The 22,953-nt window shown below is 41.2% G+C and overlaps 1 protein-coding gene and 1 pseudogene across 7 annotated transcripts in view; both read left to right on the top strand.

Moving 5' to 3' along the window:
- The window catches only part of Setbp1 (SET binding protein 1), a 357,001-nt gene that overhangs the window by 230,475 nt on the left and 103,573 nt on the right, over positions 1 to 22,953 (top strand). The gene's annotated exons all lie outside the window — the stretch shown is intronic.
- LOC106010269 (NADH dehydrogenase [ubiquinone] 1 alpha subcomplex assembly factor 4 pseudogene) overlaps positions 1 to 22,953 on the top strand; it is a 35,878-nt pseudogene extending 12,925 nt beyond the window's left edge. The window contains exon 2 of the transcript XR_015442769.1: positions 1 to 22,953. This exon is cut by the window's left edge and continues 12,090 nt beyond it. The product of XR_015442769.1 is annotated as an NADH dehydrogenase [ubiquinone] 1 alpha subcomplex assembly factor 4 pseudogene (transcript).

The raw sequence follows: 22,953 nt of genomic DNA, 5'->3' as shown, positions 1-22,953 counted from the left end.
GTGGGATACAAAGAGCTTGGATGGGACTCCTGTGAGATAGCTAAGCTGGCAAGCTTTTCTCATTAGGCTTCAGCTTCCTTATTTGTCAAACAAAAGGGTGATTAGACTTAGTTGGTTGTTTTTGAGTGGTGCTTTCCAAGTGCTTTGTAGGGCGCATACTGGGGTCACTGCCTAGGGAGAAGTGATTTGGTATAAAATATTTGGAAGTGTTTCCAGCTCTCTGATCCCAGGGTGGCTTAGCTTTTACCTCCATTTTTAATTCTCAACTGAGATTTCATTGTAACTAAGGGACATAAAAACTTCACAATTTTCTTTTCTTTTCTTTAAACCTGGGGCCAAGTGGTATCCAAATGCCTAACTTAGGGTTCTTTGATCCAGTTAAAGAATGGATTGGCTTCCACCTTCTTCTCTCACACACATGTAGGTATGAAGGAAGGCTTCAGTGCTCTACTCATCCCCATCCTTGTCCAGCAGCAAGGGTGAGTCCCCCAGCACTCTCTCTCATCCTCTCCTGTTTGTCCCAAGCCTGGCCGTCTCTGTCTCATGCACCAGAGGGTGTGAGGTGCTGTGGATCTCTGTGCTTTCTGTTTCTGCACTCAAAGCCACTGCCTGTAACAGCTCTGAGGCACTGGATCTCAAGTGAAGGACTCTTAACATTCAGCATGACTTTTGGAATTCCCAGATGCTGGGTTTGGAGGAGGAAGTAGCAGAGAAAAAGCAGCCTGGAACTTGTCAGCCATGCTGTAGTAACCTTGAGTCTCACCTGAAAAGACTACTGGTTCTCACGTACCCTTACATGGACTTGCTCGCCATGGCCTGCCCAGAGCATTCTGTCTTTGATTTGTATTTTGGAGGGCTTAGTAAAATAGATTAGATGTATGAAAGCCAAAATCCTTCCCAGAGCTACTGAGTCATCCATATTTTCTTCTTAATAAACAGCTGTCAGAGAATTTGATTAAATGAACCCCCACACAATCTACTTCAAAATAGTAATCCACAGGACGGCCTGTGCTTGTGCATAATCTGTGTTTATATTTGGATCTGGCCATCTTTCTCTGGACTGGAACAAGTGCCTCAGCCTGAGGAAGAGACACCCAGGCTGAACTGGAGGGATCTGGAGCTCAGGACCCTCCATCCAGGGCTTCTCTGTGAAGGGCTTCTCAGCAGCTACCTAACGTGAGTTCTAGGAGAGGATCCCAGTGGCAAGTGCACTTGACTGGGAACTAGGGAACATGGAATTTATCCCATCTCACTACAAACAAGCACAGAGCTGCCAAGAAATGTAAGAAGAGATAACTTTAAGAGTCACAGCCCCTTTATAATTCTAGGTGTCAGGAGGGGTGGATGGCTTTTGCTCAGAATTGCTGAGGAAAGAAACCTGGAAGTAGGAAAAGGTTGGATCAGGCAATCACAAAAAGTTCTTTCCAACTGCGAATGTTTTCAATCTGAGCCTTCTTTACCTAATCTACAGAGTTGTTAAAATCAAATGATGTATGTAAAAACATTTGACTCATAAAATATGACATGGGAATGTGAGAATTTAGATTCTAATTCTCCCCCCTTAAACAGAGATGGCCTCTTGTCTGCACTGCCACTAGGTCAGACCCCACAAATAGCCTCAATGGAATCTTTACTGGAAACTGCACTTTCCCTGGAGCAGTTCACTGAGATTATCTCAACAATTAGCAAACTATTACCCTGGGGCCTCACATCTGCCAGCCCCACCCTGGAGTCTGCTGGAGATAAAGAAGTAGCATTGCCAGTTTAGCTCTTCCCTGTGTCCATTTCCAAGCCTTTATGTTTAATGATGCCTATCCCTGCACTAACCCTGAGGTCTGAGAGGGCAGAGCCATGTGCCCCCCATTCTCCACCTTGTGCTCCTCATCTAGCACATTCAGTCTGACACATAGTGAGTGTCCAGTAAGCATTTGTTGAATAAAGGCCCAACACACTAGAGTAATCAAGGGATCAACTATAAGGTTGTGACTCTTCAGGTACTAGCTATTTAGAGAAGAGTTTATTTCACTTAGACCTCTGTTTGGCATGCTCCCATATCTGATCTGATCACATCTAAATCAGATTCCCCCATCTTTAATCTTTGTCTCCATATCCTGTTTTATTTTCCCTTAATAATGAATGCCATTTGATTAATTTATATATATGTAAAATATTCATATGTATGCATATATACATGAGTATGTATATATGCATGTGGTTGTATATAATTAGCATGTATATTTTATATGTATTAGATATATGTGCATATATTTTTGTAAACACACACATAGAAATACAATATTTATTTGTAAACATGCACCCATGCTGTTTTTTGCTTTTGTTTTCTTTAATTTCCTTTTCCCCTACTGGAATGCATGCTTTATTAGAGTAGGGAGGATGCTTTGTCCACTTTTGTCCTAGTCCATTTTTAGTAGCTATAACAGAATTCTAAAGTCTGAGTATCTTGCAAAGCACAGAAATGTGTGCCTCAGAATTCTGGAAACCATGAAGACCAAGATCAAGGTGCCTGAAAATTAGGGATTATTCTCCCTGTTTCTGAGATGATGCCTTAGTCCTCCATAGAGAAGACACACTATATCCTCACATGGCAGAAGATCAAGAGAGAGTTAACCCTCTCCCACAGCCCTTTTTATAGCACTGTTAATCCATTCATAAAGGTGGAATGGATTAGTTCCCACTTCCCAGTACACTGGGTATTACATTTCCGACACATACATTTTGGTGAGGACAAAGGCCTTCATCTCTGTATCCTAGAATGGGGCCTGCCATCTAATTGTTGAATGGATGAATGAATAAGAGAATGTTTGTGAGAGAAATGGACCTGAGTTGTGTCTTAGAGATTGAATATAATTTGGCTAAGTCCAATAGGAGAGAGATAATCCTGCGAGGAAGGGAAAGAGGAGGATCAGACAAGCTAGTGAATAGGATCAGAGCAAGAGCCCAGTGGTTTAATATCATCTCTGTTCTTATTTATCATCATATGGGCAGCTGTCAGTGGTTGTTCACTGTGGTTTGCTGGCTCTGTCAGTAGGGGCCACAATGGTCCCTGTCACATATATTAGAGCCCTCAAGGAAAACAACCACTTACCAGAAGTGTATAGAGGAGTTTTGCTGCTCCAACTTCCCCAAAATTCTTAAGGTTTTAAGAATATAATGGATTTTAAACTACTTCCCAGCATCAGGATAGTCAGTTTAACTCTTTGCAAATGACTTACTTACCCCATTGTGCTTCTTCATTTTCCACATTTGTGTTCATACCTTTCAGAGTATTAGGAATAATTACAGAGAGGGTGTACAGTAGAAATTTAGTTGAAATGAGAAGCCTGAGGCCTGTCTTTGTTCTGTCATTCACTAGCTGTGTGACCTCTCTAGTTTCCAGTTTCTGTATTCATATAGGTAGGTGATCAGGGTAAATTCATCTTAAGACACTAATTCTCAAATTCTATAATGTTCTCTTGTTGTAATTGTCAGCTCTTGATTAATAAACACAGCAGTTTCTAGTCCAGTGGCAGTACAGTGAAGAACCTTCCTACCATGTAATAAATGATGGCAAAGCTCCCAGGCTAGCCAGCTAGTTGAGGCACAAATGTGCTGAACTCCCATACTGAACTCCCACCTATCTCCAGAATCACTGATAATCCATTTCCTCACATTTAGTCTTGTGAGCCCAGTTCACAGGGCAGAACACTGCCTTTGGGGCATGGGTTGAGGTCTTGGTGGCAGCAGGCCTTGGATCATTCATGTTAGGGCCAAGGGAGGGGAAACATGGATCTCTCCAAATTGAGGTTAGGACCCTGGGGGCACGGGGAAGGCCCATAATCAAAAGAACAAAAATACTTTACTTTCATTGGTGCTTTATAACTTCTGAAATGGCTCCACATTTAAAAAAAAATCATCATAGACAGTAAAGGTGCCATTGCTAGAAACTGTGCTAAAAGCTGTGGGGATCTCTTCCAAAGATTTACAGTCCAGGAGAGAACAGCAGCAAGAACTATCCTATAAAGTGGACTCTGCTAGGCCCTATAGGGTAGATGCAATAAGTATCACAGGAGCCCAGGGATGGAGGGATAAGTAGCAACATCAGGCTTTATGAACAAGGTGATATTAGAACCAGCAAAAGCCTCATGGAAACAAGGAAACAAAAACAATATAGAAAATAGCTTTCTCAGGTAGAAGGAACTGTAGAACTACTGTCATAAAAATTGAGGGCCCTTTGTGATATAAACATTCTACTATGGCACACATATTTTCAGACATCAGATTAGAATACTCTAACATTAGAAATGCTCAAACTTTCTATTTCATTTCCATTCCTACATAAAAATAAAATAAATTGGCTTGAGATAATCTCTTTATTTGCCTGGAGTTATAGATTATTTTAGTAAGGAGCACACACATGTGAAGAAGTGAAAAGGATATGTCAACCACACCTTACTCAAAGTCTTATTGCTTCCTCACCAAAACCCCATGGTAGGCATTCTTGGGCTCTAAACCTCATGGTAGGCATATATGGGCAAATGGACACTTTGGTATGTGATGCTGAAAATCCCACATGTAGTAATTATAGAGCCAGAACAAGAGAATGGAAGAATTCCATCTGCAAAATGATAAAACTGATAGTCCATCTAATAAAATATAGTCTAGCTGTGCTCATAATCCTCACTAAGAGCTTAGGAAGAGAGATATTTTCTTTTCTGTCAAATGTTACCATGTGAGCTACAGCCATTGTTGGAATGTAATGTGTTGATATTGCAAATTACCTTTATAAAGGGTTAGAGTAATTATCCACACACCCCCACCCAGTCACTGGGGTTAGAATCTTAGCTTTGTGTCGCCCAGTTGAAAATCTCTTTTCACCAGTTCTTTGGAGCAGCTGTTGAAAGGACAAAGGCTTCATTTTAATGACAGTGTTTTCCTTCCCTAGCTGAAGTGAACCCTAGTGAGCAGACACATAGCATTGATAAGCTCTCATCTCTGGGTAAAGTGTCTCTCTTCTTTCAAGCTGAAGGGGCTCAGCATCTGCAGCAAGGAAATCTAATTACATGGTGCATGTTCGGGCTTCAGATGCTGTAGGTTGTAAAATGTTGGAGAAGCTGAAGTATTAAGATAGACACTTAAAGAGACCACCATATCCTTTGTGTTCTCTGGAGTGATGAGAAGTGTAGTGTCAGGGACCTCTCGTGGGAATAATTAATGCAGAGATTCCACTGGTTGCTCCTCAAACAATAGATTAGGCTAACCTTGCAAACAGCCACTTGCCTAATCACCATCCACCAGCTGCCATATTGGTTAGTGTAAAGCAAAGAATGATGGTTTAATGGTATCACAGATATCTATGGTTGGAGTGGAGAAGAGAGCTTGAGGCTATTCATCTCATGATATGGTTTTATATTTGGAGAAATAGAAATGAAGTGAATCTCTGAAGATCAAAAACTGTGACCCTCTAACCATCTGAAAATATCTAACTTCCCCTGCACAAAATAATTTCAGTTCTTCGGTACCACTTGGGTGGCCTTAACTCCTCTCCTGCTAGGCAGAAGGGCTGACCACCTGATTGGCAAGGGAGAGTATTCCTATTTAACTGGTGAGCAAACTAAAGTCAGAAAGTTAGGCAGATATGTCTGAGATTTGGCATTGGACTCTGGAGTAGCAGGCAGAATTCTTGATGCTTCTAAGTCTTTCATGGCATTGAAGCATTTGGCCATTCACTTGGGATAAATTTCCTCTGAGCCCACCATACCCTTTAAGATAGCTATCTTCACGGCCAAGAGGTTGCTTTTGTGAGTCAGCTGGCAAGTCAGGGTTACTAAATTTGGGACCAGAATTGAATAAAATCAACTATTGACACATTGTTGATCATGTAGCATTGAACACTAGCTGGTGAGCTTGATACTCTTTTCTTCTCTAATATCTATGAACGTATCTGAATCCTTTTACTCCTCTTACAGCTGGCCAAAGATTTGATCATTTGTTGTTATTACAGATGGGATATCCAGTAAGTTAAAACCCATAACCCATGCTCCTATAGCATCCTCTCCACAATGCCCTAGTAGTGCTGGGAGGAGGCAGCCCAAACTATAAGATACAAGGAGATTCACACCACTAATGAAGGAAGCCAGCATGGTGGTGGTTTGAGGGTTAAGGAATGAAGGCATTGGATGCATTTTTAGAAGCTCCATGGCTACCAGGGAGATCCACTCTCCAGTCCTGTTTTTCCTTCTGTTGCCAAATTTTCTGCTTTTCAGGAAATCCTTGCAGCCTGTTCTTTATTTGGTTGTCGATGGACACAAACAGGAAAACATCAAGAAGGCCCACTATATATGTGAGACCCTTGAGACTGTCGCCTCCTTTCAGCTTAGAGGGAAACTGCCAGCTAGTTAATAAATGATGCCAGGTTGGGGGTTAGGCACCTCTGTGCTTCTAGGTCCCCAGGCTTCTGTCACTCTGTCCTTCCCATTGATAAACAGGCTCTGGGATCAGTGAGCCAAATGTTATCTACAGCCTAGGGCTCAGTGTAAAATCAGCTCAAGTGAGCCTTATAGAAATGGCTAGAGAGAGACAAAAACCTTACCTGTATTTAGGGTTTTCAGGAACAAAATTCTTCTATCTTTAATCCTAAATGAAGATGAATTAAACTTTATATAATGGTAGAGTAGCTTCTGGTACATCCTTATCATATTAGCTGTTTAGTTTTATGGGGAAACTGAGGCTCAGAGGAGTAGTGCATGCACTAGAAACCATGGTTCCTGGTGCCCACCATAATGCTCTTTCTACTGTGCCCACCACCTCTTGAGCTGCCTTGGCACCCCAAGAGCTGATGTTGCCAGCTTGGCAGGACATGGGTTCATTCAGAAGAAACTTGGAAATACACCACAAACCCTAGGGATGTCTCCATGCCAACGCCTCTGATTATGTGATGAGAAACAGACTCCCAGTGTACATCACTCACCCTGCTTTGGGGAGAATGGATACAGCAAGGTACCCGTTTAATAAATTACTGCTTGCATGGCATCACACGTGTCCACGTGTGATTCAGAAGTGCATAGTTAGTTCTCAAGGACAAAGACAGAGGAACAGGACAGCAGTTAAAGAGAGAAGTGTGCCCAGCATGGGGAACTCTACTCCATGCACCAACTGTGTTTCTTTTCCTCCCTGAGCCTCAGTGTTTTTTTTCTTATTTCATCAGAATGAGCTAAACTTTCCAGGGTCTATTTAATGGCTGGGAAAGTTGATACAATCCTGCCTGATTTTTTTTTTTCTTTTTAAACCACAAGACCCAAACTGTTGGGTACATACCCATGAGGCATTAACCATAAAGCAGAGAGACAATTAAACCTTAGTTTCATCTCCAAAAATGTATGCCCCACACACCCTGCTAAATTCACACATAATAAAATACTTAGGAATCATCTTTCATTTCCATTTCCATTTTCATTGTAAACACGAGGTTTTGAGGGAAAGAGGTGGGGACAGAGAGGGACAGAGGCTGTAGCCTGCACCGGAGCAGGGCCCATTCTACCCGCAGACTCACCGCAGAGAAGCCAGGCTGGGTAGGCAGGCTGCTTTTATGATGGGAGAAATGACTGTTTTTATAGCACACTAAATAAAATCTGCTTTTGGAGCTAGCGGTTTATTGCCAGAGTGGGGAGGGCTGTTGTTTTTGTATTCTGTTCTCTACTTCCCTCCTCTTCCCCTCCACTTCAACTGTCACATGGGAAGGAGGGTGCTGAGGTTTCACAAGTCCTTAGAAAGTCTGTGTAAACAATATGTCTTTTAAAATTATACTGAAACTTGTCCTGGTCTATTGCTGCATCTCACGCTGATTTCATAAGGAGTGTGTTCAGCATGCTTGGCTTTCCCAAATCATTAGAAGAGTTCTCAACCAAGCAATAACAAACAACAGCAATAATCTGCATTTATTTGGTGCTTTATGGTTTCCAAAATGTTTTCTCACCCATTAGATCTTCAAGGTAACCTAGAGAAACAGGCAGGACTGGAGTGATCATTTCTGTACTATAGAAAGGAAGATTAACACCCAAAGAAGTTAAGTTACCTGCCCAAGATCATACCACAAGTTAATATCTCAGCAAAACCCAAAAAGCAGATTAATTAAAAAATAGAGCAAATGAACTCAAGATCTTCACTTGGGAAATGTGGAGTTGTTGGAGGCAGTACAGTGAGGTTGAGGTGAGGCTAAGAAACCAGTGAGAATGCAGATGTTGTAGAAGGCAGGTGTCTGTTGACCTGTAGCTGCAATGGACCTTTTTCTTTGAGAGTTTTATGCCTTGGTGCATAATCACCAGAGCCTGGGGAAAAGGCCTTGTACACCTCAGGCTTCCAGGAGGCCACAGGAGAAAGCTTTCCACTGTCTGATTTTTTGTCTGACAGTTAATGCCTCTTCATTCAGAAGGGCCAGGGCATCATAGTGTTTCCTGATCTGGGATATGGTGTTCTTGTAAAAAAAAGTTTCCTCTAAGGAGCTGTCCTGGCTCCCTCTTCCTCTCTCTTTTCTTGGATTCAGGGAATTCCTGAAAGCCAGCCCCAGGTAGCCTGGCCTGAAGCATGGTTAAGCCAGAAGGGCAAAGAAAGAAACCTTCAAGGGACCTGCTACTAGAGCAACCATGGAGAGGCAGATGTCTGAGTAGGACCCTACTAAAGAAGCAAGGGGAGAGATCTGGGCCAGGCTCTGTAACCAGCTTTCAGAGTTGATGGAAAGGCAGACACAATTACTGAAGGGGAGAGTCCAACCATAAACCTGAGCCAAAGCTGCAAGTTGGCCTTAACTTGGAGGTGGGTTCTTGAAGCCAGAGCTAGTGGGAAAGATCTGGCAAGGGAAAAGATTTAGTAAAGTGCATGGGCCTGCAGGGTGTCCTTCCATCATCACCTGTGGTCTTGTTTTTGTGGAGCAGGCACTGGCAGGGAAAGTGGAAGGAGCAGCCTGAGGTCAGAGTCAGAATGCTGTGGACCCAGCTTCGACATGGATTAGCAGTGTGAGTTAAAGCAATCCATTATTATTCTAAGGCCCAGTATCTTCAACTGTAGAATGAGAACAGGGTCCAACATGCCTCACCACTCCAAGGTTTCACATCTTTGAAAGAACACCATGCCTCATCTGTAGCTTGATCAAATATCTTGTCATGAAAGAACTACACTGATGATGAGTATGATACCAAAATAACCGTTATAATGGACTTCTGTTGAACATTTACAATGTGTTCTGTGACAATATTTTTTAGCAACTTTGTCTTAATTCTTATCATAGGCCTAATTTCCCTATTTTATAGAAAAGGAAATTGAAACACAGAGAGGGCAGGGACACACATCTATTATAATTTGGTGTCAGCAAAGGTTTGAACCCAGTCACAGTACCTCAAGAATCTGGAGTTCAAACTGCTAAACACTTCTACCCCACTGCCTCTCAGAATGAGGACAGAGGCAATCCACAAGTGACAGACACCATGCCATTTTCAAAGGAAGCCGCCTAGAGAAAGTTCAGGAGCATAAACTAAATAAGAAATTCCAAGGGCTGTCAAGAGGAGTTGCATGGGGCTCATGTGACTGTGCCAACAAAGGCATCAATTGTTGGAAAATTGAACACATTCAGGACAGCACTGTAAGGAGGGGCAGGAACAAATCCAAGTAACCCCACCTGAGGCCCAGCCGCCATCCTCCTCTGCCAACAGCCTTTGTGAAGTGATGACTTCATCCCTGTGAGATCCTGCTGAATGACTGTTGTACCACATGCTTTCGGTCTCCAGTGTTCACTGGGAAGCTTTGAAGGCTGAAATCTTAGGTGAATTCAGCATGGTCTTGACATTTTACACTCGATTTATAACCACTGGGTATTTTAGCAGTAATGGTAAAAGGCACCAGTTCTCTTGTCAAGAGCACTTATAAATAAGAATGAAGGAAACATGAATTAAATAGGAAAAAGGACACATATCCCGATCTTTTCTTCTTTCTTTAACACACAAATATGATATAATCGTGGTGCTTGATCTCTGAGCCCTGTCCTGCTCTTGTCTGCATTGCTGGATTCATACTGTTCTCCCTCCAGCCCCTCCACCCCAGCACCAAGCTGAACAGTTCTAATCCTCTCCCATGTAGAAGCACCTCGGCTGCAGTGATGAACATACTTGATTGCAGTGGGGTCTCCAGAACTACCTGTTAAAACACAAGAGTCCTGGGCCCCAGCCAGGATGACACCGGCTTGCAGAACAGAGACCTGGGGAGGTGCATGGAGCAGATGCTTGTGGATGTGCATTCTCATCCACAGGCAAGTTTTGGAAATGTCTTTTTTTTTTTTTTTTTTTGGTGGGGGGTGAATTACCAGCATCTATTCAGTCTGTTCCCTTCTTGGGAGGTAGGCTTCCTGATCCCTTGCCATGCCTGCTCTGCCACTGAATGTACCAAAGGCTTTTTAATCCATTTCCTATAGACATGACATCCAAACCTCAGTGCTCCACCCCACTAATTTTGCCCCTTCATCGTATGCTAATAATTCTGTGTCTGTGTCTTCCTTTCTCAAGAGAGGACAAATAAAGAACAAAGCCACAGAGGAGAAGAGCTAGCACATTTTTCAAACCAAAATGCTGCTCCATACTATTCTCTGTTCCAATCAGTGTGTAGCCAGTGCTCAGTTCCTTCAGTCCAAAATGTGTCTGAGGCTCAGACTGTGCCCTTGTTTCTGCTTGGTCACTGGGGAAGCCCAGTGTAGGGCTTCAGGACCCAGCTGGAGGCCAGGGACCCTTGCACAGGGAGTGCAAGGCCTAGTGCTGGGAAAGACTAAGCAGCATTGTTGCTAGTGGATTCTGAGGGAGCAGGGCAATAAGTGCACTGAATAAGTGCAATAAGAGCCCTCTGCTTTCCTCCTGGAAGGACACAGTGACATGCTGTTATGCTTCATGAGTCCCTCCAAGCCTACTCCACAGCTGCCCTGGAAGTGACTGCCATATGCACCAAAGTAAATTTCTCTTTTAATTTTCTGAAGTCCACTTCCAGCTATTCTGGAAGGTTGTTTTTTTGTTGTTTGTTTTGTTTTTGTAGGTTACATAGTTGAAAGACCAGTTTTTATATTTTTCCCAGTAGTAGCACATATTTAGACCTGTGGGATGAGCTCTTTGCATCCTTCTGAAAGCTCTCATGGAAGAGAGAGCGGGTACTCCCTTCAGGGTACATTTGTTGTTGGTTGCAGCAACCTCTTTCTCAGGTTCTGGCCAGCACAGGAAGGAGTGCCAACATTACAAGGGCAGAGGGACTTCAGCTCAAGGTGGGAAAGAACTATCTGATAGGCAGAGCATCATATTTCATGCATTAGTGAGCTCCTGCAGTTGCATGCTCCCGGGTAGCTCTCAGAGAGGCCATGGAGGGCAAGTTTAAGCTCTAAATGCTAAGTTACCAAGCAGGTGAAAGGTGGCAAGAGCCTGCTTCCAAGAGGACTTCCAGAAGTGGCTGCAGAAATGTCTCCTCCCTATGCCCATTTCTGCTGGAGGTTGTTTTTCAGTAAAGCAGTTTACTGAAAAATACAAAATACCTATGGCCTTCTATGGGCCAGGCACTGGGTTAAATACTTGATACTCATTGACTTCCGTTGCTCTGGGCTCCCCCACTGAGATAGACACCACTGCTAGTTTCCAGATGAAGAAGCTCAGCTCCAAGAAGCCAAGTGGCTTGTCCAGTCCATGGTGGAGCTTGGGTTGAAACCTGGAACAGAGTCTGGGCCTCACCTCACTGCAGTCTATCCATTATTCCATGGATCACAAGAATAGTAGTGACTGTAGTCCATGGCTTAAGAACAAGACCCTTGTGTATCCAGTAGTAGTCCTTGGGCATCTCCAGGGATCTTGTTAGAAATGCATAATCTCAGTCCCATCCCAGACAAAATCAGTGTCTTAACAGGGTCCCCAGGAAAGTTTTGCACTATTTAAATTTGAGAAGTCCTGGGTTTCAGTCCTCACCCAACTATAGGCTCTGGTTCTTTGATCAGTCCTCCAGTCCTCCTCTCTCCCCCTCTCTACTTGAGGTATGGAAGGAAAGAGAACAGTGAACAGATTTTAAAATGTAAAACAATCTCCTGTATTACTAATGCTTGATCACATCCATTTCACCCCCAGATATTTTGGTTAGTCCTGATTTGTGCTGACAGGGAAAGGAGCAAGGGCTACTTGGAATGGAGCAGTAGGGGAACAGCCGAGAGAGGCAGTGCACACTGTGGTCAGGTCCACATCAGGCCTTGGGTCCCCTCATTCCCTATTGCTGCCAGTCCCCAGGGACTTGCCTCGTGCTCCTATTGGCTTCCCTCCTCTATAGAGGATAACAAAGGGTGGCTCCTCCACCAGGAGTGTCCTGATGTGTCCCTGGATGTGACAGTCCCTCCAGCCAGCACCGATGTTATTAATTTTTAAAACAAACTTCCTGATTGAGGTTCTGGCTGCCTCTAAATTGTTTCTACAAGGAGACTGTGTACTAATTAACCCATAGAAACAATCAATGATGTACCTTTTTCAAGTTTCAGGGTGATTAGAATATGAAAATGAAGAGCACAATGGTGCAGATGTTTTAAAATCACAGCAGACAGCAATTAGTGACACAGGAACCAGCTGCTTATCTCTCCAGATAAAGCCTCTTAATAGGGAATTACACTGGAGGAGTCATTACCCAGATGGATCACACATGATTTACAGAGGAGGCGGGGCAGAGTTAACTCTGATTTGTGAGCTAGGTTCTTGTCAAGCTTCCTTGCTTACCTCTGAGGAAGGTGAAAGGTGAATCCATGGCTGAGGCACAGGCAGCTTCACCTTGCTACCTATTGGCCCATATTGGGGATGTTGCCCAGGATGAGAAAAGGGAGGACAACAGACCTTGTAAAAGCCACAAGCACCTGCCTCCTTGATTCTATTGTTTTGGGATCAAATCAGTGAGCTGGCCCTGGGCCTTAGGGAGAAAGAGGACTGGGGGAAGGGGAAACAATGAGTTGCTGGCCTCTGTAGGTGGCCAATGGAAAGAAAAGGTGCCTGTTTCCTGCTGAGTGGCTTTGGGGTGTGTGTGTGTGTGTGTGTGTGTGTGTGTGTGTGTGTGTGTGTGTGTGTGTGTGTGTGTGTGTGTGTTTTGGATATAGGGAGTTTTAATGATCCTTTTTTATGTATTTTTCTCATCTTTGATTTTTTACATTACTGAAGCAAAATTTACATGTACTGAAATATATGGGTGCTAAGAACACAGTTCCAAGAGTTTTGGCAAATGTGCACAGCTGTGTAACTCAGATTCTAGGACATAGTGTGTTTATATGGCTCAGAAGCTTCCTTCATACCGTTTCAGCCCTGCCCATCTCCATCCCAAACCAGTCCTCCCTCTAGGCAAACCTCACTGTTCTGATTTCTATCAAAAATAGATTTTCCTATCTTAGAACAGTAAATTGTGCATTCTTTTGAGTCTGACTTTGTTTTGCTCAGCATAATTATGTGTGTGCTAGTGTGGGTGTGTATGTGTGTGGTGTGGTTTGTCCTTATTATAGAATGTGTCCCTACATGGTTCCTTTTGTTGATGAGTTTGTCTATTCTGTCAGTCGACACCTGAACTTTTCCAGGTGCTAGTGACTCTGAATAATCTGTTGTGAAGTTTTTATAAGTTGTTTGTAGATACATGTTTTCATCTGTCCTGGGTGAATATGTAGGAGTGAAATTGTTGTAAGGTACATTTTGCTACAAAAAGACATGGCCATTGGCCAGGCATAGTGGCACACTCCTACAATCCCAGTACTTAGGGAGACTGAGGCACGAGGATGCAAGTTGGAGGCCAGCCTGGGCAACTTAGTGACTTACTTAGACCTTGTCTCAAAATCTCAAAACTTAAAAGTTTAAAAGGGGGTGGGGGATTGCTGAGGATATAGTCCAGTGGTAGAGCACTCCTGTGTTCAATTCTGAATGCCCTAAAAAAAAGACACAACCATAACATTTTTCCAAAGTGATTTTTACCATTTTGACTTTGCATCTTCAATCAGCAGTGGATGGAAGTTTCAGTTGCTCCACATCCTTGTCAACACTTGTTTCAGTCTTTTTTCATTTTAGCCACTCCAGTGAATTGAAGTGGGAAATCATTGTGGTTTTAATTGACATTTCCCTAGTGACAAATAATGTTGAAGAATATTAATACCAGTTCACTGGTCATTCATTCTTGTTTTATGACTGGGTATAATCTGGCAAAGGCATTTTATGCTTATTGGCTGAGGTGAGTTAGTTGCTATGTTGATTAAGTCTGTATATTTTTTCCTGAATTTTAGTTATTTTTTTCTAGCAATTCCTGAGAAGAATTAAAGTTTTATTAATTGAAGAATCATCTATATCTCCCTTTAACCTCTTATATTTTTGTTTCATGCATGTGAAGTTCTGTTATGAGGTGTAAACAAATTTATGATTATTGTCTCTTCTTGAATTGCCTCTTTTATAATTTTGAAATGTCCCTAATTAACTCTGATAAAACATTTTATTCTGAAGCCACTTTGCCTGATATTAATTTAATCACTTTGGCATTATTACATGTAGTGTTTGTGTGTATATGTGCTCTGTTATTCTCACGTTTAGTGGTGTGGTATCTCTTCATCCTTATAAGTTATCTGTGTCTTTATATTTGCTGTTTGTCTCTTATGAACTGCAGATAGTTGAGTTTTACTTTTTTACAGTCTAACAGTCTGCTTGTTATTAAAATGTTCAATTTACTTAGAGTTAATCTAATTACTGATATTCTTGAGTTTAAATATACTGTGCAGCTTGTTTTCTGCTGGTCTCATCTTTCTTTATTCTTTGTTCTCCTTTTCCCCCTTTTTTGCTTAATTAAGCTTTCAAAAACATTCTGTATTTCCTTCTGTAGCATTGTAGATGGGTTATTTTGTTTTATTTTTAGTGATTACCCTAGAGGTTATAATATGTATGCTTGAAGTAGTGTAACCTACTTTGAACCATTACTATACCCCTTCACCTGTAAGAACACTACACCTGTATACTAACAGATACATTCTCTTGTTCTTTGTTTTGTTGTTACTGTACATCTTAATTCTAGAAATGCCATATACTGTCAGACACATTGTTATTATTTCTGTTTTAAGCAGTCAATTGGCTTTTTAAAAGATCCTATGAGCAAGATTAAAGTATTGCCTATATCCTCACATGTTTACCATTTCCAGCACTTTTCATTCACTCATGTAAATAAATGCCTTCCTTCCCACCTGTCATCATGTCCTGTTAACCCAAAGAACTTGCTCTTACATTTCTTATAATTCAGATTTACAAATAATGGATTCCCTTGGTTTGTCTTTTTTCTGAAAATATCTTTATTATCCCATTATTTTAAAAGATACCTCCAGTGGAGGTAGAAATTTAAGTTGACTTATGTTTTTATTGCAATATTTCTGCAATATTGTTTCATTGACTTTTGGCTTGTGTTTGTGTTGATGCAAAGTCAGAAATCATTGTTTTTGTCTTACCCTAGTATAAATAATGTATCTTATTTCTCTGGCTGCTTTTAAAATGTTCTCTATCTTTGGTTTTCATCAATTTGTTTATAATATACCTAGATGTGGTTCTTATATTTATTCTGGTTGGGGCTTGTTGAACTTCTTGGCTCTTTGAACTTGCAGGCTAGTCCTTCTCTCTTCTTTTGGTATTCTGTGTACATTAGACCTATCAATATTCTTCCATATGTCACTGGAGTGCCATTTTTTATCCACCATCCCCCCATCACTTCAGATAGTTTCTACCATCTTCTTTTCTTGTTCACCAAGCTTCTCTTTTGCAATGTGCTGGAAGCTGTTAAGCACCTCCAGTGAGTTTTTCTTTTTAGATACTCCATTTTTCATATTTAGAATTTCCATTTGGTTATTTCAGTGTTGTTGCCATCTCTATGCTGAGACTTGCCATATGTTCATTAATTTATGTGCATCTTTTCTTTTAAATGCTTGAATATTTTCATAAATGTTGTTTTGAGGGCTTTGGATTTGTTTCTTTTCTTCTAGTTGTGGGTCACATTTGCTTAATATATTTTTTTATCTGTCCTGGATATTGTGTGGATGCTCTAGTACAGAGAATATAGATTTTGCTATTGTCCTTTAAAGAATTTTGACTTTTGTTCTGATAGTTAATTTTCTGTCACCTTCATCCTACTGAGAATTCTTTTTAGAGTTTGTTAGGGAAAACTAATACTACTCAGAAATAATACCATTTCTGTTATGTAAATGAAATACGTGGAGCATTCATTAAAGCCTCCCAACTGGCCAGTGAGAAATCCAGCATTGCCACATATTATGTGACCTTAGGACTCCACATTCAGCTTGTAGACCCCTTATACATAGTTGATCTCTACTAGGCTTTATTGGGTTTTACCCTCAATACAGATTAAACCTTGTCCAGAAACTTGAAGGAACTTCTTCCTATCAAGATTTCTAGAGTTCTTGTCTACATAGCTCCTTCCTCTCAGATACTCTGTCCCCCAAATTCCAGTCCTATTCTGGGCCTCAAACTCTAGTCTCTGTTTTGTCTTCCCAGTGAAATCACAGCCCTGAACTCTACTTCCCTTTGTCCTGGTTTAGGAAGTGCTCCTGGACAGAAAACTAGGCATACTCTGGGGCTTCATGCATTTCCTTTCTCTAGAATCACAGTCAGTGTTGCCAGTTGTTCACTAGCTGAGAAGAGTTCTTTCAAAAATTGTGCTCAATTTTATATCCATCTCCATGGAATGTGGGCATCCAATACCTGTATTTCACATGGCTGAAATCTAGTCAGTGGTAACATTTAATTATGCAAAGTGACTGTGTACTCAGAGAGGTATATAATAGGGTTCTTTGCCTTTATAGGAGCTGCTGTCACCTCCATTGCAAGGAGTGCTTTAGTATCATTCACTGCCCTCAAATAGCAAATAAGAACATTTGCTATTAGAATCACATCCAGGTGACTTCCCAGGGCAATCCATGTGACAAATTATGAGAACTGGTTTAGTTCACATATTTAATGGGAAGCTTTATGTAGATTAGGATCTGGGTAGCTTTTCTGTCCCAGGAATCAGAGGATCATAAAACCATGGTTAACAAGGTACTTAGTGACATCCTTCTCTGTCTACCATTAGCAAAAGCGAGGATTAAGTGGGCTGAGGAGAGATGCTTAGGGGCAAGTTCCCTGGAAGCTGCATGTGTAATTCCTCTGACGCATGAGCCAAAATGGATAATTTTTTAGTCTTTTTTAAAGTGACAAAATCATCTCTTTCTTTTCCTAAATGAACCCTTCCCTAGGCTGCCCATTCAGTTGGGAGCTTCGGGGTTAAGAAGATCTGAAAAATCTCTCTTGGCCCATCCACTGGCTATAGCTCAGAAATGTCTTTGCAAAATCCAAGGACTTTGTGGAACACATTTGAAAACCACTGGGCTGGAACATCTCCTGATAATATTGGCATCTCTCTGGTCCCTAAACCAGACCATGTCTTTGATATAATCCAGTGGTTCTCAACACTGTGTGTTCATTGGGATCATCTGAGAGCTTTGGATAAAGTACTACTAGTCAGACCCTACCTCCAGAGTGTTAGTTTAATTACTCTGGGTAGATCCCAAATATGTTGTTTTTCATAAAACTTCTTCAGTGATTCTAGCATAAAGCTAGAGTTGGGAACCTCTGAACTTAGGTTTGTGGTTACAGTCCTTGTCTCCCATATTCAGCTCTTGCTGGAGTTAAAGCATTTGCTTCTAGCCCCACAGATGGAGTAGTAGGATTTCCCCAGAGAGATTGGCCTGCGTGAGTGGGAGAAGCAGAGACCCAAGGGCCAGAGCTCATGAGCACCTGCATGCCAGGATAATGCTCTCATCCCCATCTATCCTTGGTTCTTGTGACTCCCTCACTTTGAAGTGTGCTTGGGATACCTACATAGGGGACTATGTTAGTTTTTCTTACTATGTAAATTACAGAGTCCATGGGACAAAACAGGAATGTTCAATCTTGCCAGTTGCATATCCTAACAGGCCTATAGTGGTTTGCTCTGCATATTTACCACTAAAAAGTGCTGCAGATGTCATAGTAATCACAGAAGGCCCCACCCCAGAGAAATTAAGGTGTTAAAACATTATATCAGTCATGTTTAAACTTGGTTGTATGTAAGAATTTGGGGGGAAGCATGCTAAAGTGCACATTCCTTCTTCCCATCCCAAGAGACTGAACTAGCAGATCTGCAGCAGGGCCCAGGAATCTGTGTTCATAACAGCACTTTCAATGACACAGTGATCCCAGACCACATCTGGAGATGAACCAAGTGCCAAATTACAAGATAATGCTTCTCTCCTTGCTTCATACCCAGGCATATTTTCCTCCTCCTGTAAACCAAAGTATCTCACAGACAGTAAATTTAAATTATTGCTGTCAGCAGAAAGCAGCATGGACACAGCCAACCCAGAAGAGCAGTTTATTTCCCACAAATTCACAAATTAATGTCTTTTCCCAAATTCAAATCACGATCTTCTCATCTCCTTGTGACAAATTTTGCTTTAGGTAAATCTGAGATAAATCTGGGTTACTCATTTTTTTTTTCTCCCATTTGGGAGGAGTTTGAAATTTTTACTCAGTTATCTAATGCTTCTTTTTAAAATTAAGTAGAAGTAAAGTGCTTTTCAAAAAGAAACTTGGTTTGTGCAAAGTTTAAATATGTAGGATTTATATAAAAGATATGGAGGAGGAAATAGCTACTTTACAAAGAATTCTTTGTATTGTGAAAGGACTAGGCGCTGTGAGGACACCCTTAAAAAGCAAATCTGTCCAGCATTTTCAGACTCACTGACAGACATTGGACCTAGGTTCCATGTGCATGGAAAACACCTTTTTATGAAAGTGAGCCACACCTTCAAGATAGCTGTGCACTCCACGAACTTTCTTCCGCTGGGGTGCAGGGGAAAGGTGGAAAGCAGCTGATGTATATACTGAGCTTAGTTTAATATTAAAAGTTTTCCACAAAACCTATGTGCCCCATGAAGAATATCTCTGCCTGTTCCCTCAATTATTAATGGTTTTTTGGAGACAGCCCTGCTGAAGGTAGTATAGAAAGCCTTAGAAGACTCAAAGTCCTACAAAAACAAATTTATTCTAGACAGTAAAAGTGACATGTGCAGTGTAGGTTAGTAAGACTCAAGCCAAAGACCCCGAAAGAGAATTCTATCCCTAATCCCCTAGAGAGGAGTGGGAGGAAGAGCGTGTATCCCTTTCTCCAGTTTGCTGTGCTCATCTCTGTCTGGATGGAGTAAGTGCTCAATTCTCAGCAAAGGACATATTGGAACTGACAGCCTCACTATTGTGTATGTAATATGTCATGGCTGACAGATGAAGAATTGGGATTTCATGAAATGCAATGGGATATAGCCATCAGCCGGAGCTGGAGGAGGCCTTGTTCCAGATCCCTTAGAAAGCTCTCCTTCTCCTTCCCCTTTGCCCCTTTTCTGCCGCCCCAGAGAGTGAAGGGTTTAAAGCACCATTTCCCCCCATTACTCCTGATCCTTTGTTGTGCTCCCCTTTTGTCCACCCTGCCCTTTGATTGCTGAGTTCTCCCAGCAGGGCAAATTGCAGCTGAAAAGGTCTGAACAATGGGCTTAGGCAGTGGTCCAGGGAAGCACTAGGGACCTGCAAGCTTAACCGCATTACTCTCAGCTGGTTTGCCCTGGGTGTAAGTGAGCAGGCCCCACCTTTCACTGCCAGAGTGAGATCAACCCCCCTAACAGACAGTCACATGACCTGCCCCCAAAGCAGAGCTAATTGGAAGGTGAAATAATTCACAGGAAATGGGGGAGAACTAACAGGAAAAATTGCATTGAGGGGGAGTTACCTTACAAGTGCCTTTGGCCCTCAAGTGTTTGGAAAGGAGTTTTTCCTTCAACACCTAATGCATTTTGGCACTCCTGTTTCATTATGAACCATTATCAAATGAAAGATTAGTGATGTGTTGTCTTTTGTACGCAGTGATATATTTTGCCATTGTAACAAGCAACACATCTACACTTTTACTTATTAATTCAACATACATTCATAAAAAATTCTGTGGGTGCCCAGCTTTGTAATATGCCCTGAGGAGAAGATAAATAATAAGACATACTCTGACTTCAGACTTCTTACAGTCTGGAAGAAGGTGACAGACAACTACACAAATAAATGCCACTAACATTATAAGTACTGTGATAAATGTCTTTGTGGGTGTTAGTGGTATATGCTGAAATGGAGCATAAGAAATTTGATTGGAGGCGGTGGTTGTGTTTGCAGACAATATGTTGCAATATACAATTCATTCATCTTACTCTTGACAAAATGCAATAGCTGCAGTAAAATGTATGTTCCTTTACTTATCAAACAAATGTTTGTTGAGGGTCTCCTGTGTGCCAAGGCTCTGTGCTTTGTACCTTGGTGTCAGTGTATGCAAGTCAGAAAGGAAAGTAGGGATTTAATTCAATTAGCACACAAATCAAATGTGAATTATAACTATGGTAAGTGAAATACGTACTTTCATGAAAACTTACAACAAGGGTATTTCTGAAAGGTCTAGGGCCTTCCCTAAGATTGAACTAGACTATGACATGAAGAGAAAGAAGATATTAATTAGCAATTCACTAGGTGCCAAGATTCAGAAGATGAAAAACAGAGAAAAAGTAGTAAGAGTCAAGGAACAAGACTTCAGACCTCACCTCACTGTGATGCCCCTCAATGAATTTCAGTGACCAGAGCTAAAGTTTGAAGGAGAGAGGACCACTGCAACTGTGTTTTGCCCAGGCCCAAAACAGTAACATACACCTTTAGGTTCACTGTAATGTTCAATTATCACTCCCGCTAACTCTCAGACAAGCCTCAGTATGAGTAAAATGTCATTATCCTAAGAAGCAGAAAACATAGCCTTGAAGCCCTCTTCTAGACCTACAATCCTATGAGTACATACATAGTGTCAGTTAAATCCACAGCATAAATGGTGAATTAGCAAAGCTCTGAATCATAGAAGATAAATGGCATTTCATATTTTATGCCGTGAATAAGATTTCTATATTTTCACAGAAACTGGAATAGCAGCGTATGTCCGCAGCAGTAATACCTAGTAGACATGGTCAAGCAGCAGGATTAATTCTTTATATGTTCATGTTGGTGATGGTTCTACTATAAATTGCAAAATGATGAAAAAACATTAAGCAATTTTTTGTTAACTTTCTTCTGGGTATTTATAGGCTTAGCTTGGGGAGACTGTCTCATACTTTAAAAAAAATATAGTGCAGTGATGTAAGTATAAACAGGATTTCACAAAATCAGTGAGGCAAAAAATACCCTGGGGATTCTAGAAACAAGTGTGAGGGAAACCCTAGTTGCATTACGACATTGAATTTTGCCTGTGATGCTTTCTGCCATCTGTGTTTTGACTCTTAACAGGAACTATAAGAAATGTTTTTTAACAAAACATAAGTTCCATAACATCAATTCAAAAGAGAGACAGAATGATAGATGATAAGTAGATGGATAGATAGAGTGATAGATACATAGGCAGGCAGATACATAGACAGATGAGACCAATATCCTACAGGCTAAATGTTCCCAAATTTCCTATGTCAATCATCATACTTCACTTCTCAGTGTGGATATTATCCAAAACTTTCTTCAATTTACTAACATTACCTCTTCTGAAACAAATCCTACTTTAATGGATTCTGTGGGTTTACTCCTGTATGTATCAATTGGACCTACACTCAGCTTTAAGGAATGCTTCTTTGTATTAGTAACATGATTTAAAAAATCTATCTGGAACAGTGAGATCCTATCTATATTAAAAATAGTTCTGTTTGCTTTGTGATTTTACACACACTGATTATGCTGTGCTACCCTTCCTAACTGAGGAGTTTATCCTAAGGAAGGTGCTGAAGACAATCCTTCAGAGTCAGTGTGGGGAAGACACAGCTGCCAATATTCAGAGGAGTGATCTTGAACAACAGGGATTTTTTTCCTGGTACGTTTCCCCAGGAAGCTCAAAGTTCCTTTTGAGAACTTCCAACAGTTTTCTCAAAGAACAATACATGCCTAGTATAAGCTTATAGATCCCTTCACATGTTAATCCCTCCACACAGCGACACACCTAGAGAACACAGAAATTTGAAGGCTCAGGACAATTGTTTTATGTTTCTTCTTGTCTTCCATTTCTTCTCCACATCCTTTACCTTTAATTCCTTGATTTGTGCTATTTTTACTTGCTGTGGTGAGTCCTCAGCACCTTGTTATTTGGCTGTGGAGATGTTGAACTCTAGGACAAGGTATAAGCTGAAAATGAACAGGAATTGGAGGACACAAAGGAATTGGGGACAAAAATAAGAAGCAACCTGGGTTAGACAAAAAAAAATGAAAGAAAGAAAGAGAGAGAGAAAGAGAAAGAAAGAAAGAAAGCATGCGAGAGAAAGGAGTGAGGGAAAGAAAAGAGAGAGAAGAAAAGAAAGATAAAAGAAAGAAAGAAAGGAAGGAAGGAAGGAAGAAGTTTAGAGGCTCTCTTCAGTTTTGCCACTCGAGAAGGACTCTCCATTATTTAGCCTTCAGCTTCTTCCTTGTGAAATATAGTCATTGAACTCAGAAACCGTTAGCCACCCCACTTCTCTCTAAGCAGTTCTTACTTTCAGGTTGCATTAAACCAAGATAGGTCAAGCTTCTTGTAATTTAGAGTGGAAAGACAGCAATTGAATAAACTATCCTTATTAATATTCAAAACCAGTGCAATATACATCTTTACTACTACAATTGGGAAAACCTCTGAGAAGCATTTTGGGATTAAAGGTAACCATTAAAATAGTCATTGGTTTCCAACTTTCAAATAATTAAGCCTTTTGAAGTTTGAATTTTAAGTAGCTCCAGCATGCTCATCATTGTTTCTTTTTTTCTCTCTCTCTCTCTCTTTCTGTCTCCACTTTAC

Source organism: Heterocephalus glaber, unplaced genomic scaffold (assembly GCF_053883595.1).
Source record: "Heterocephalus glaber isolate CG9 unplaced genomic scaffold, H.glaber_assembly_v1.0 deba00000331, whole genome shotgun sequence".
NCBI lineage: Eukaryota > Metazoa > Chordata > Mammalia > Rodentia > Bathyergidae > Heterocephalus > Heterocephalus glaber.
This window is presented reverse-complemented; position numbering and strand designations above follow the sequence as displayed.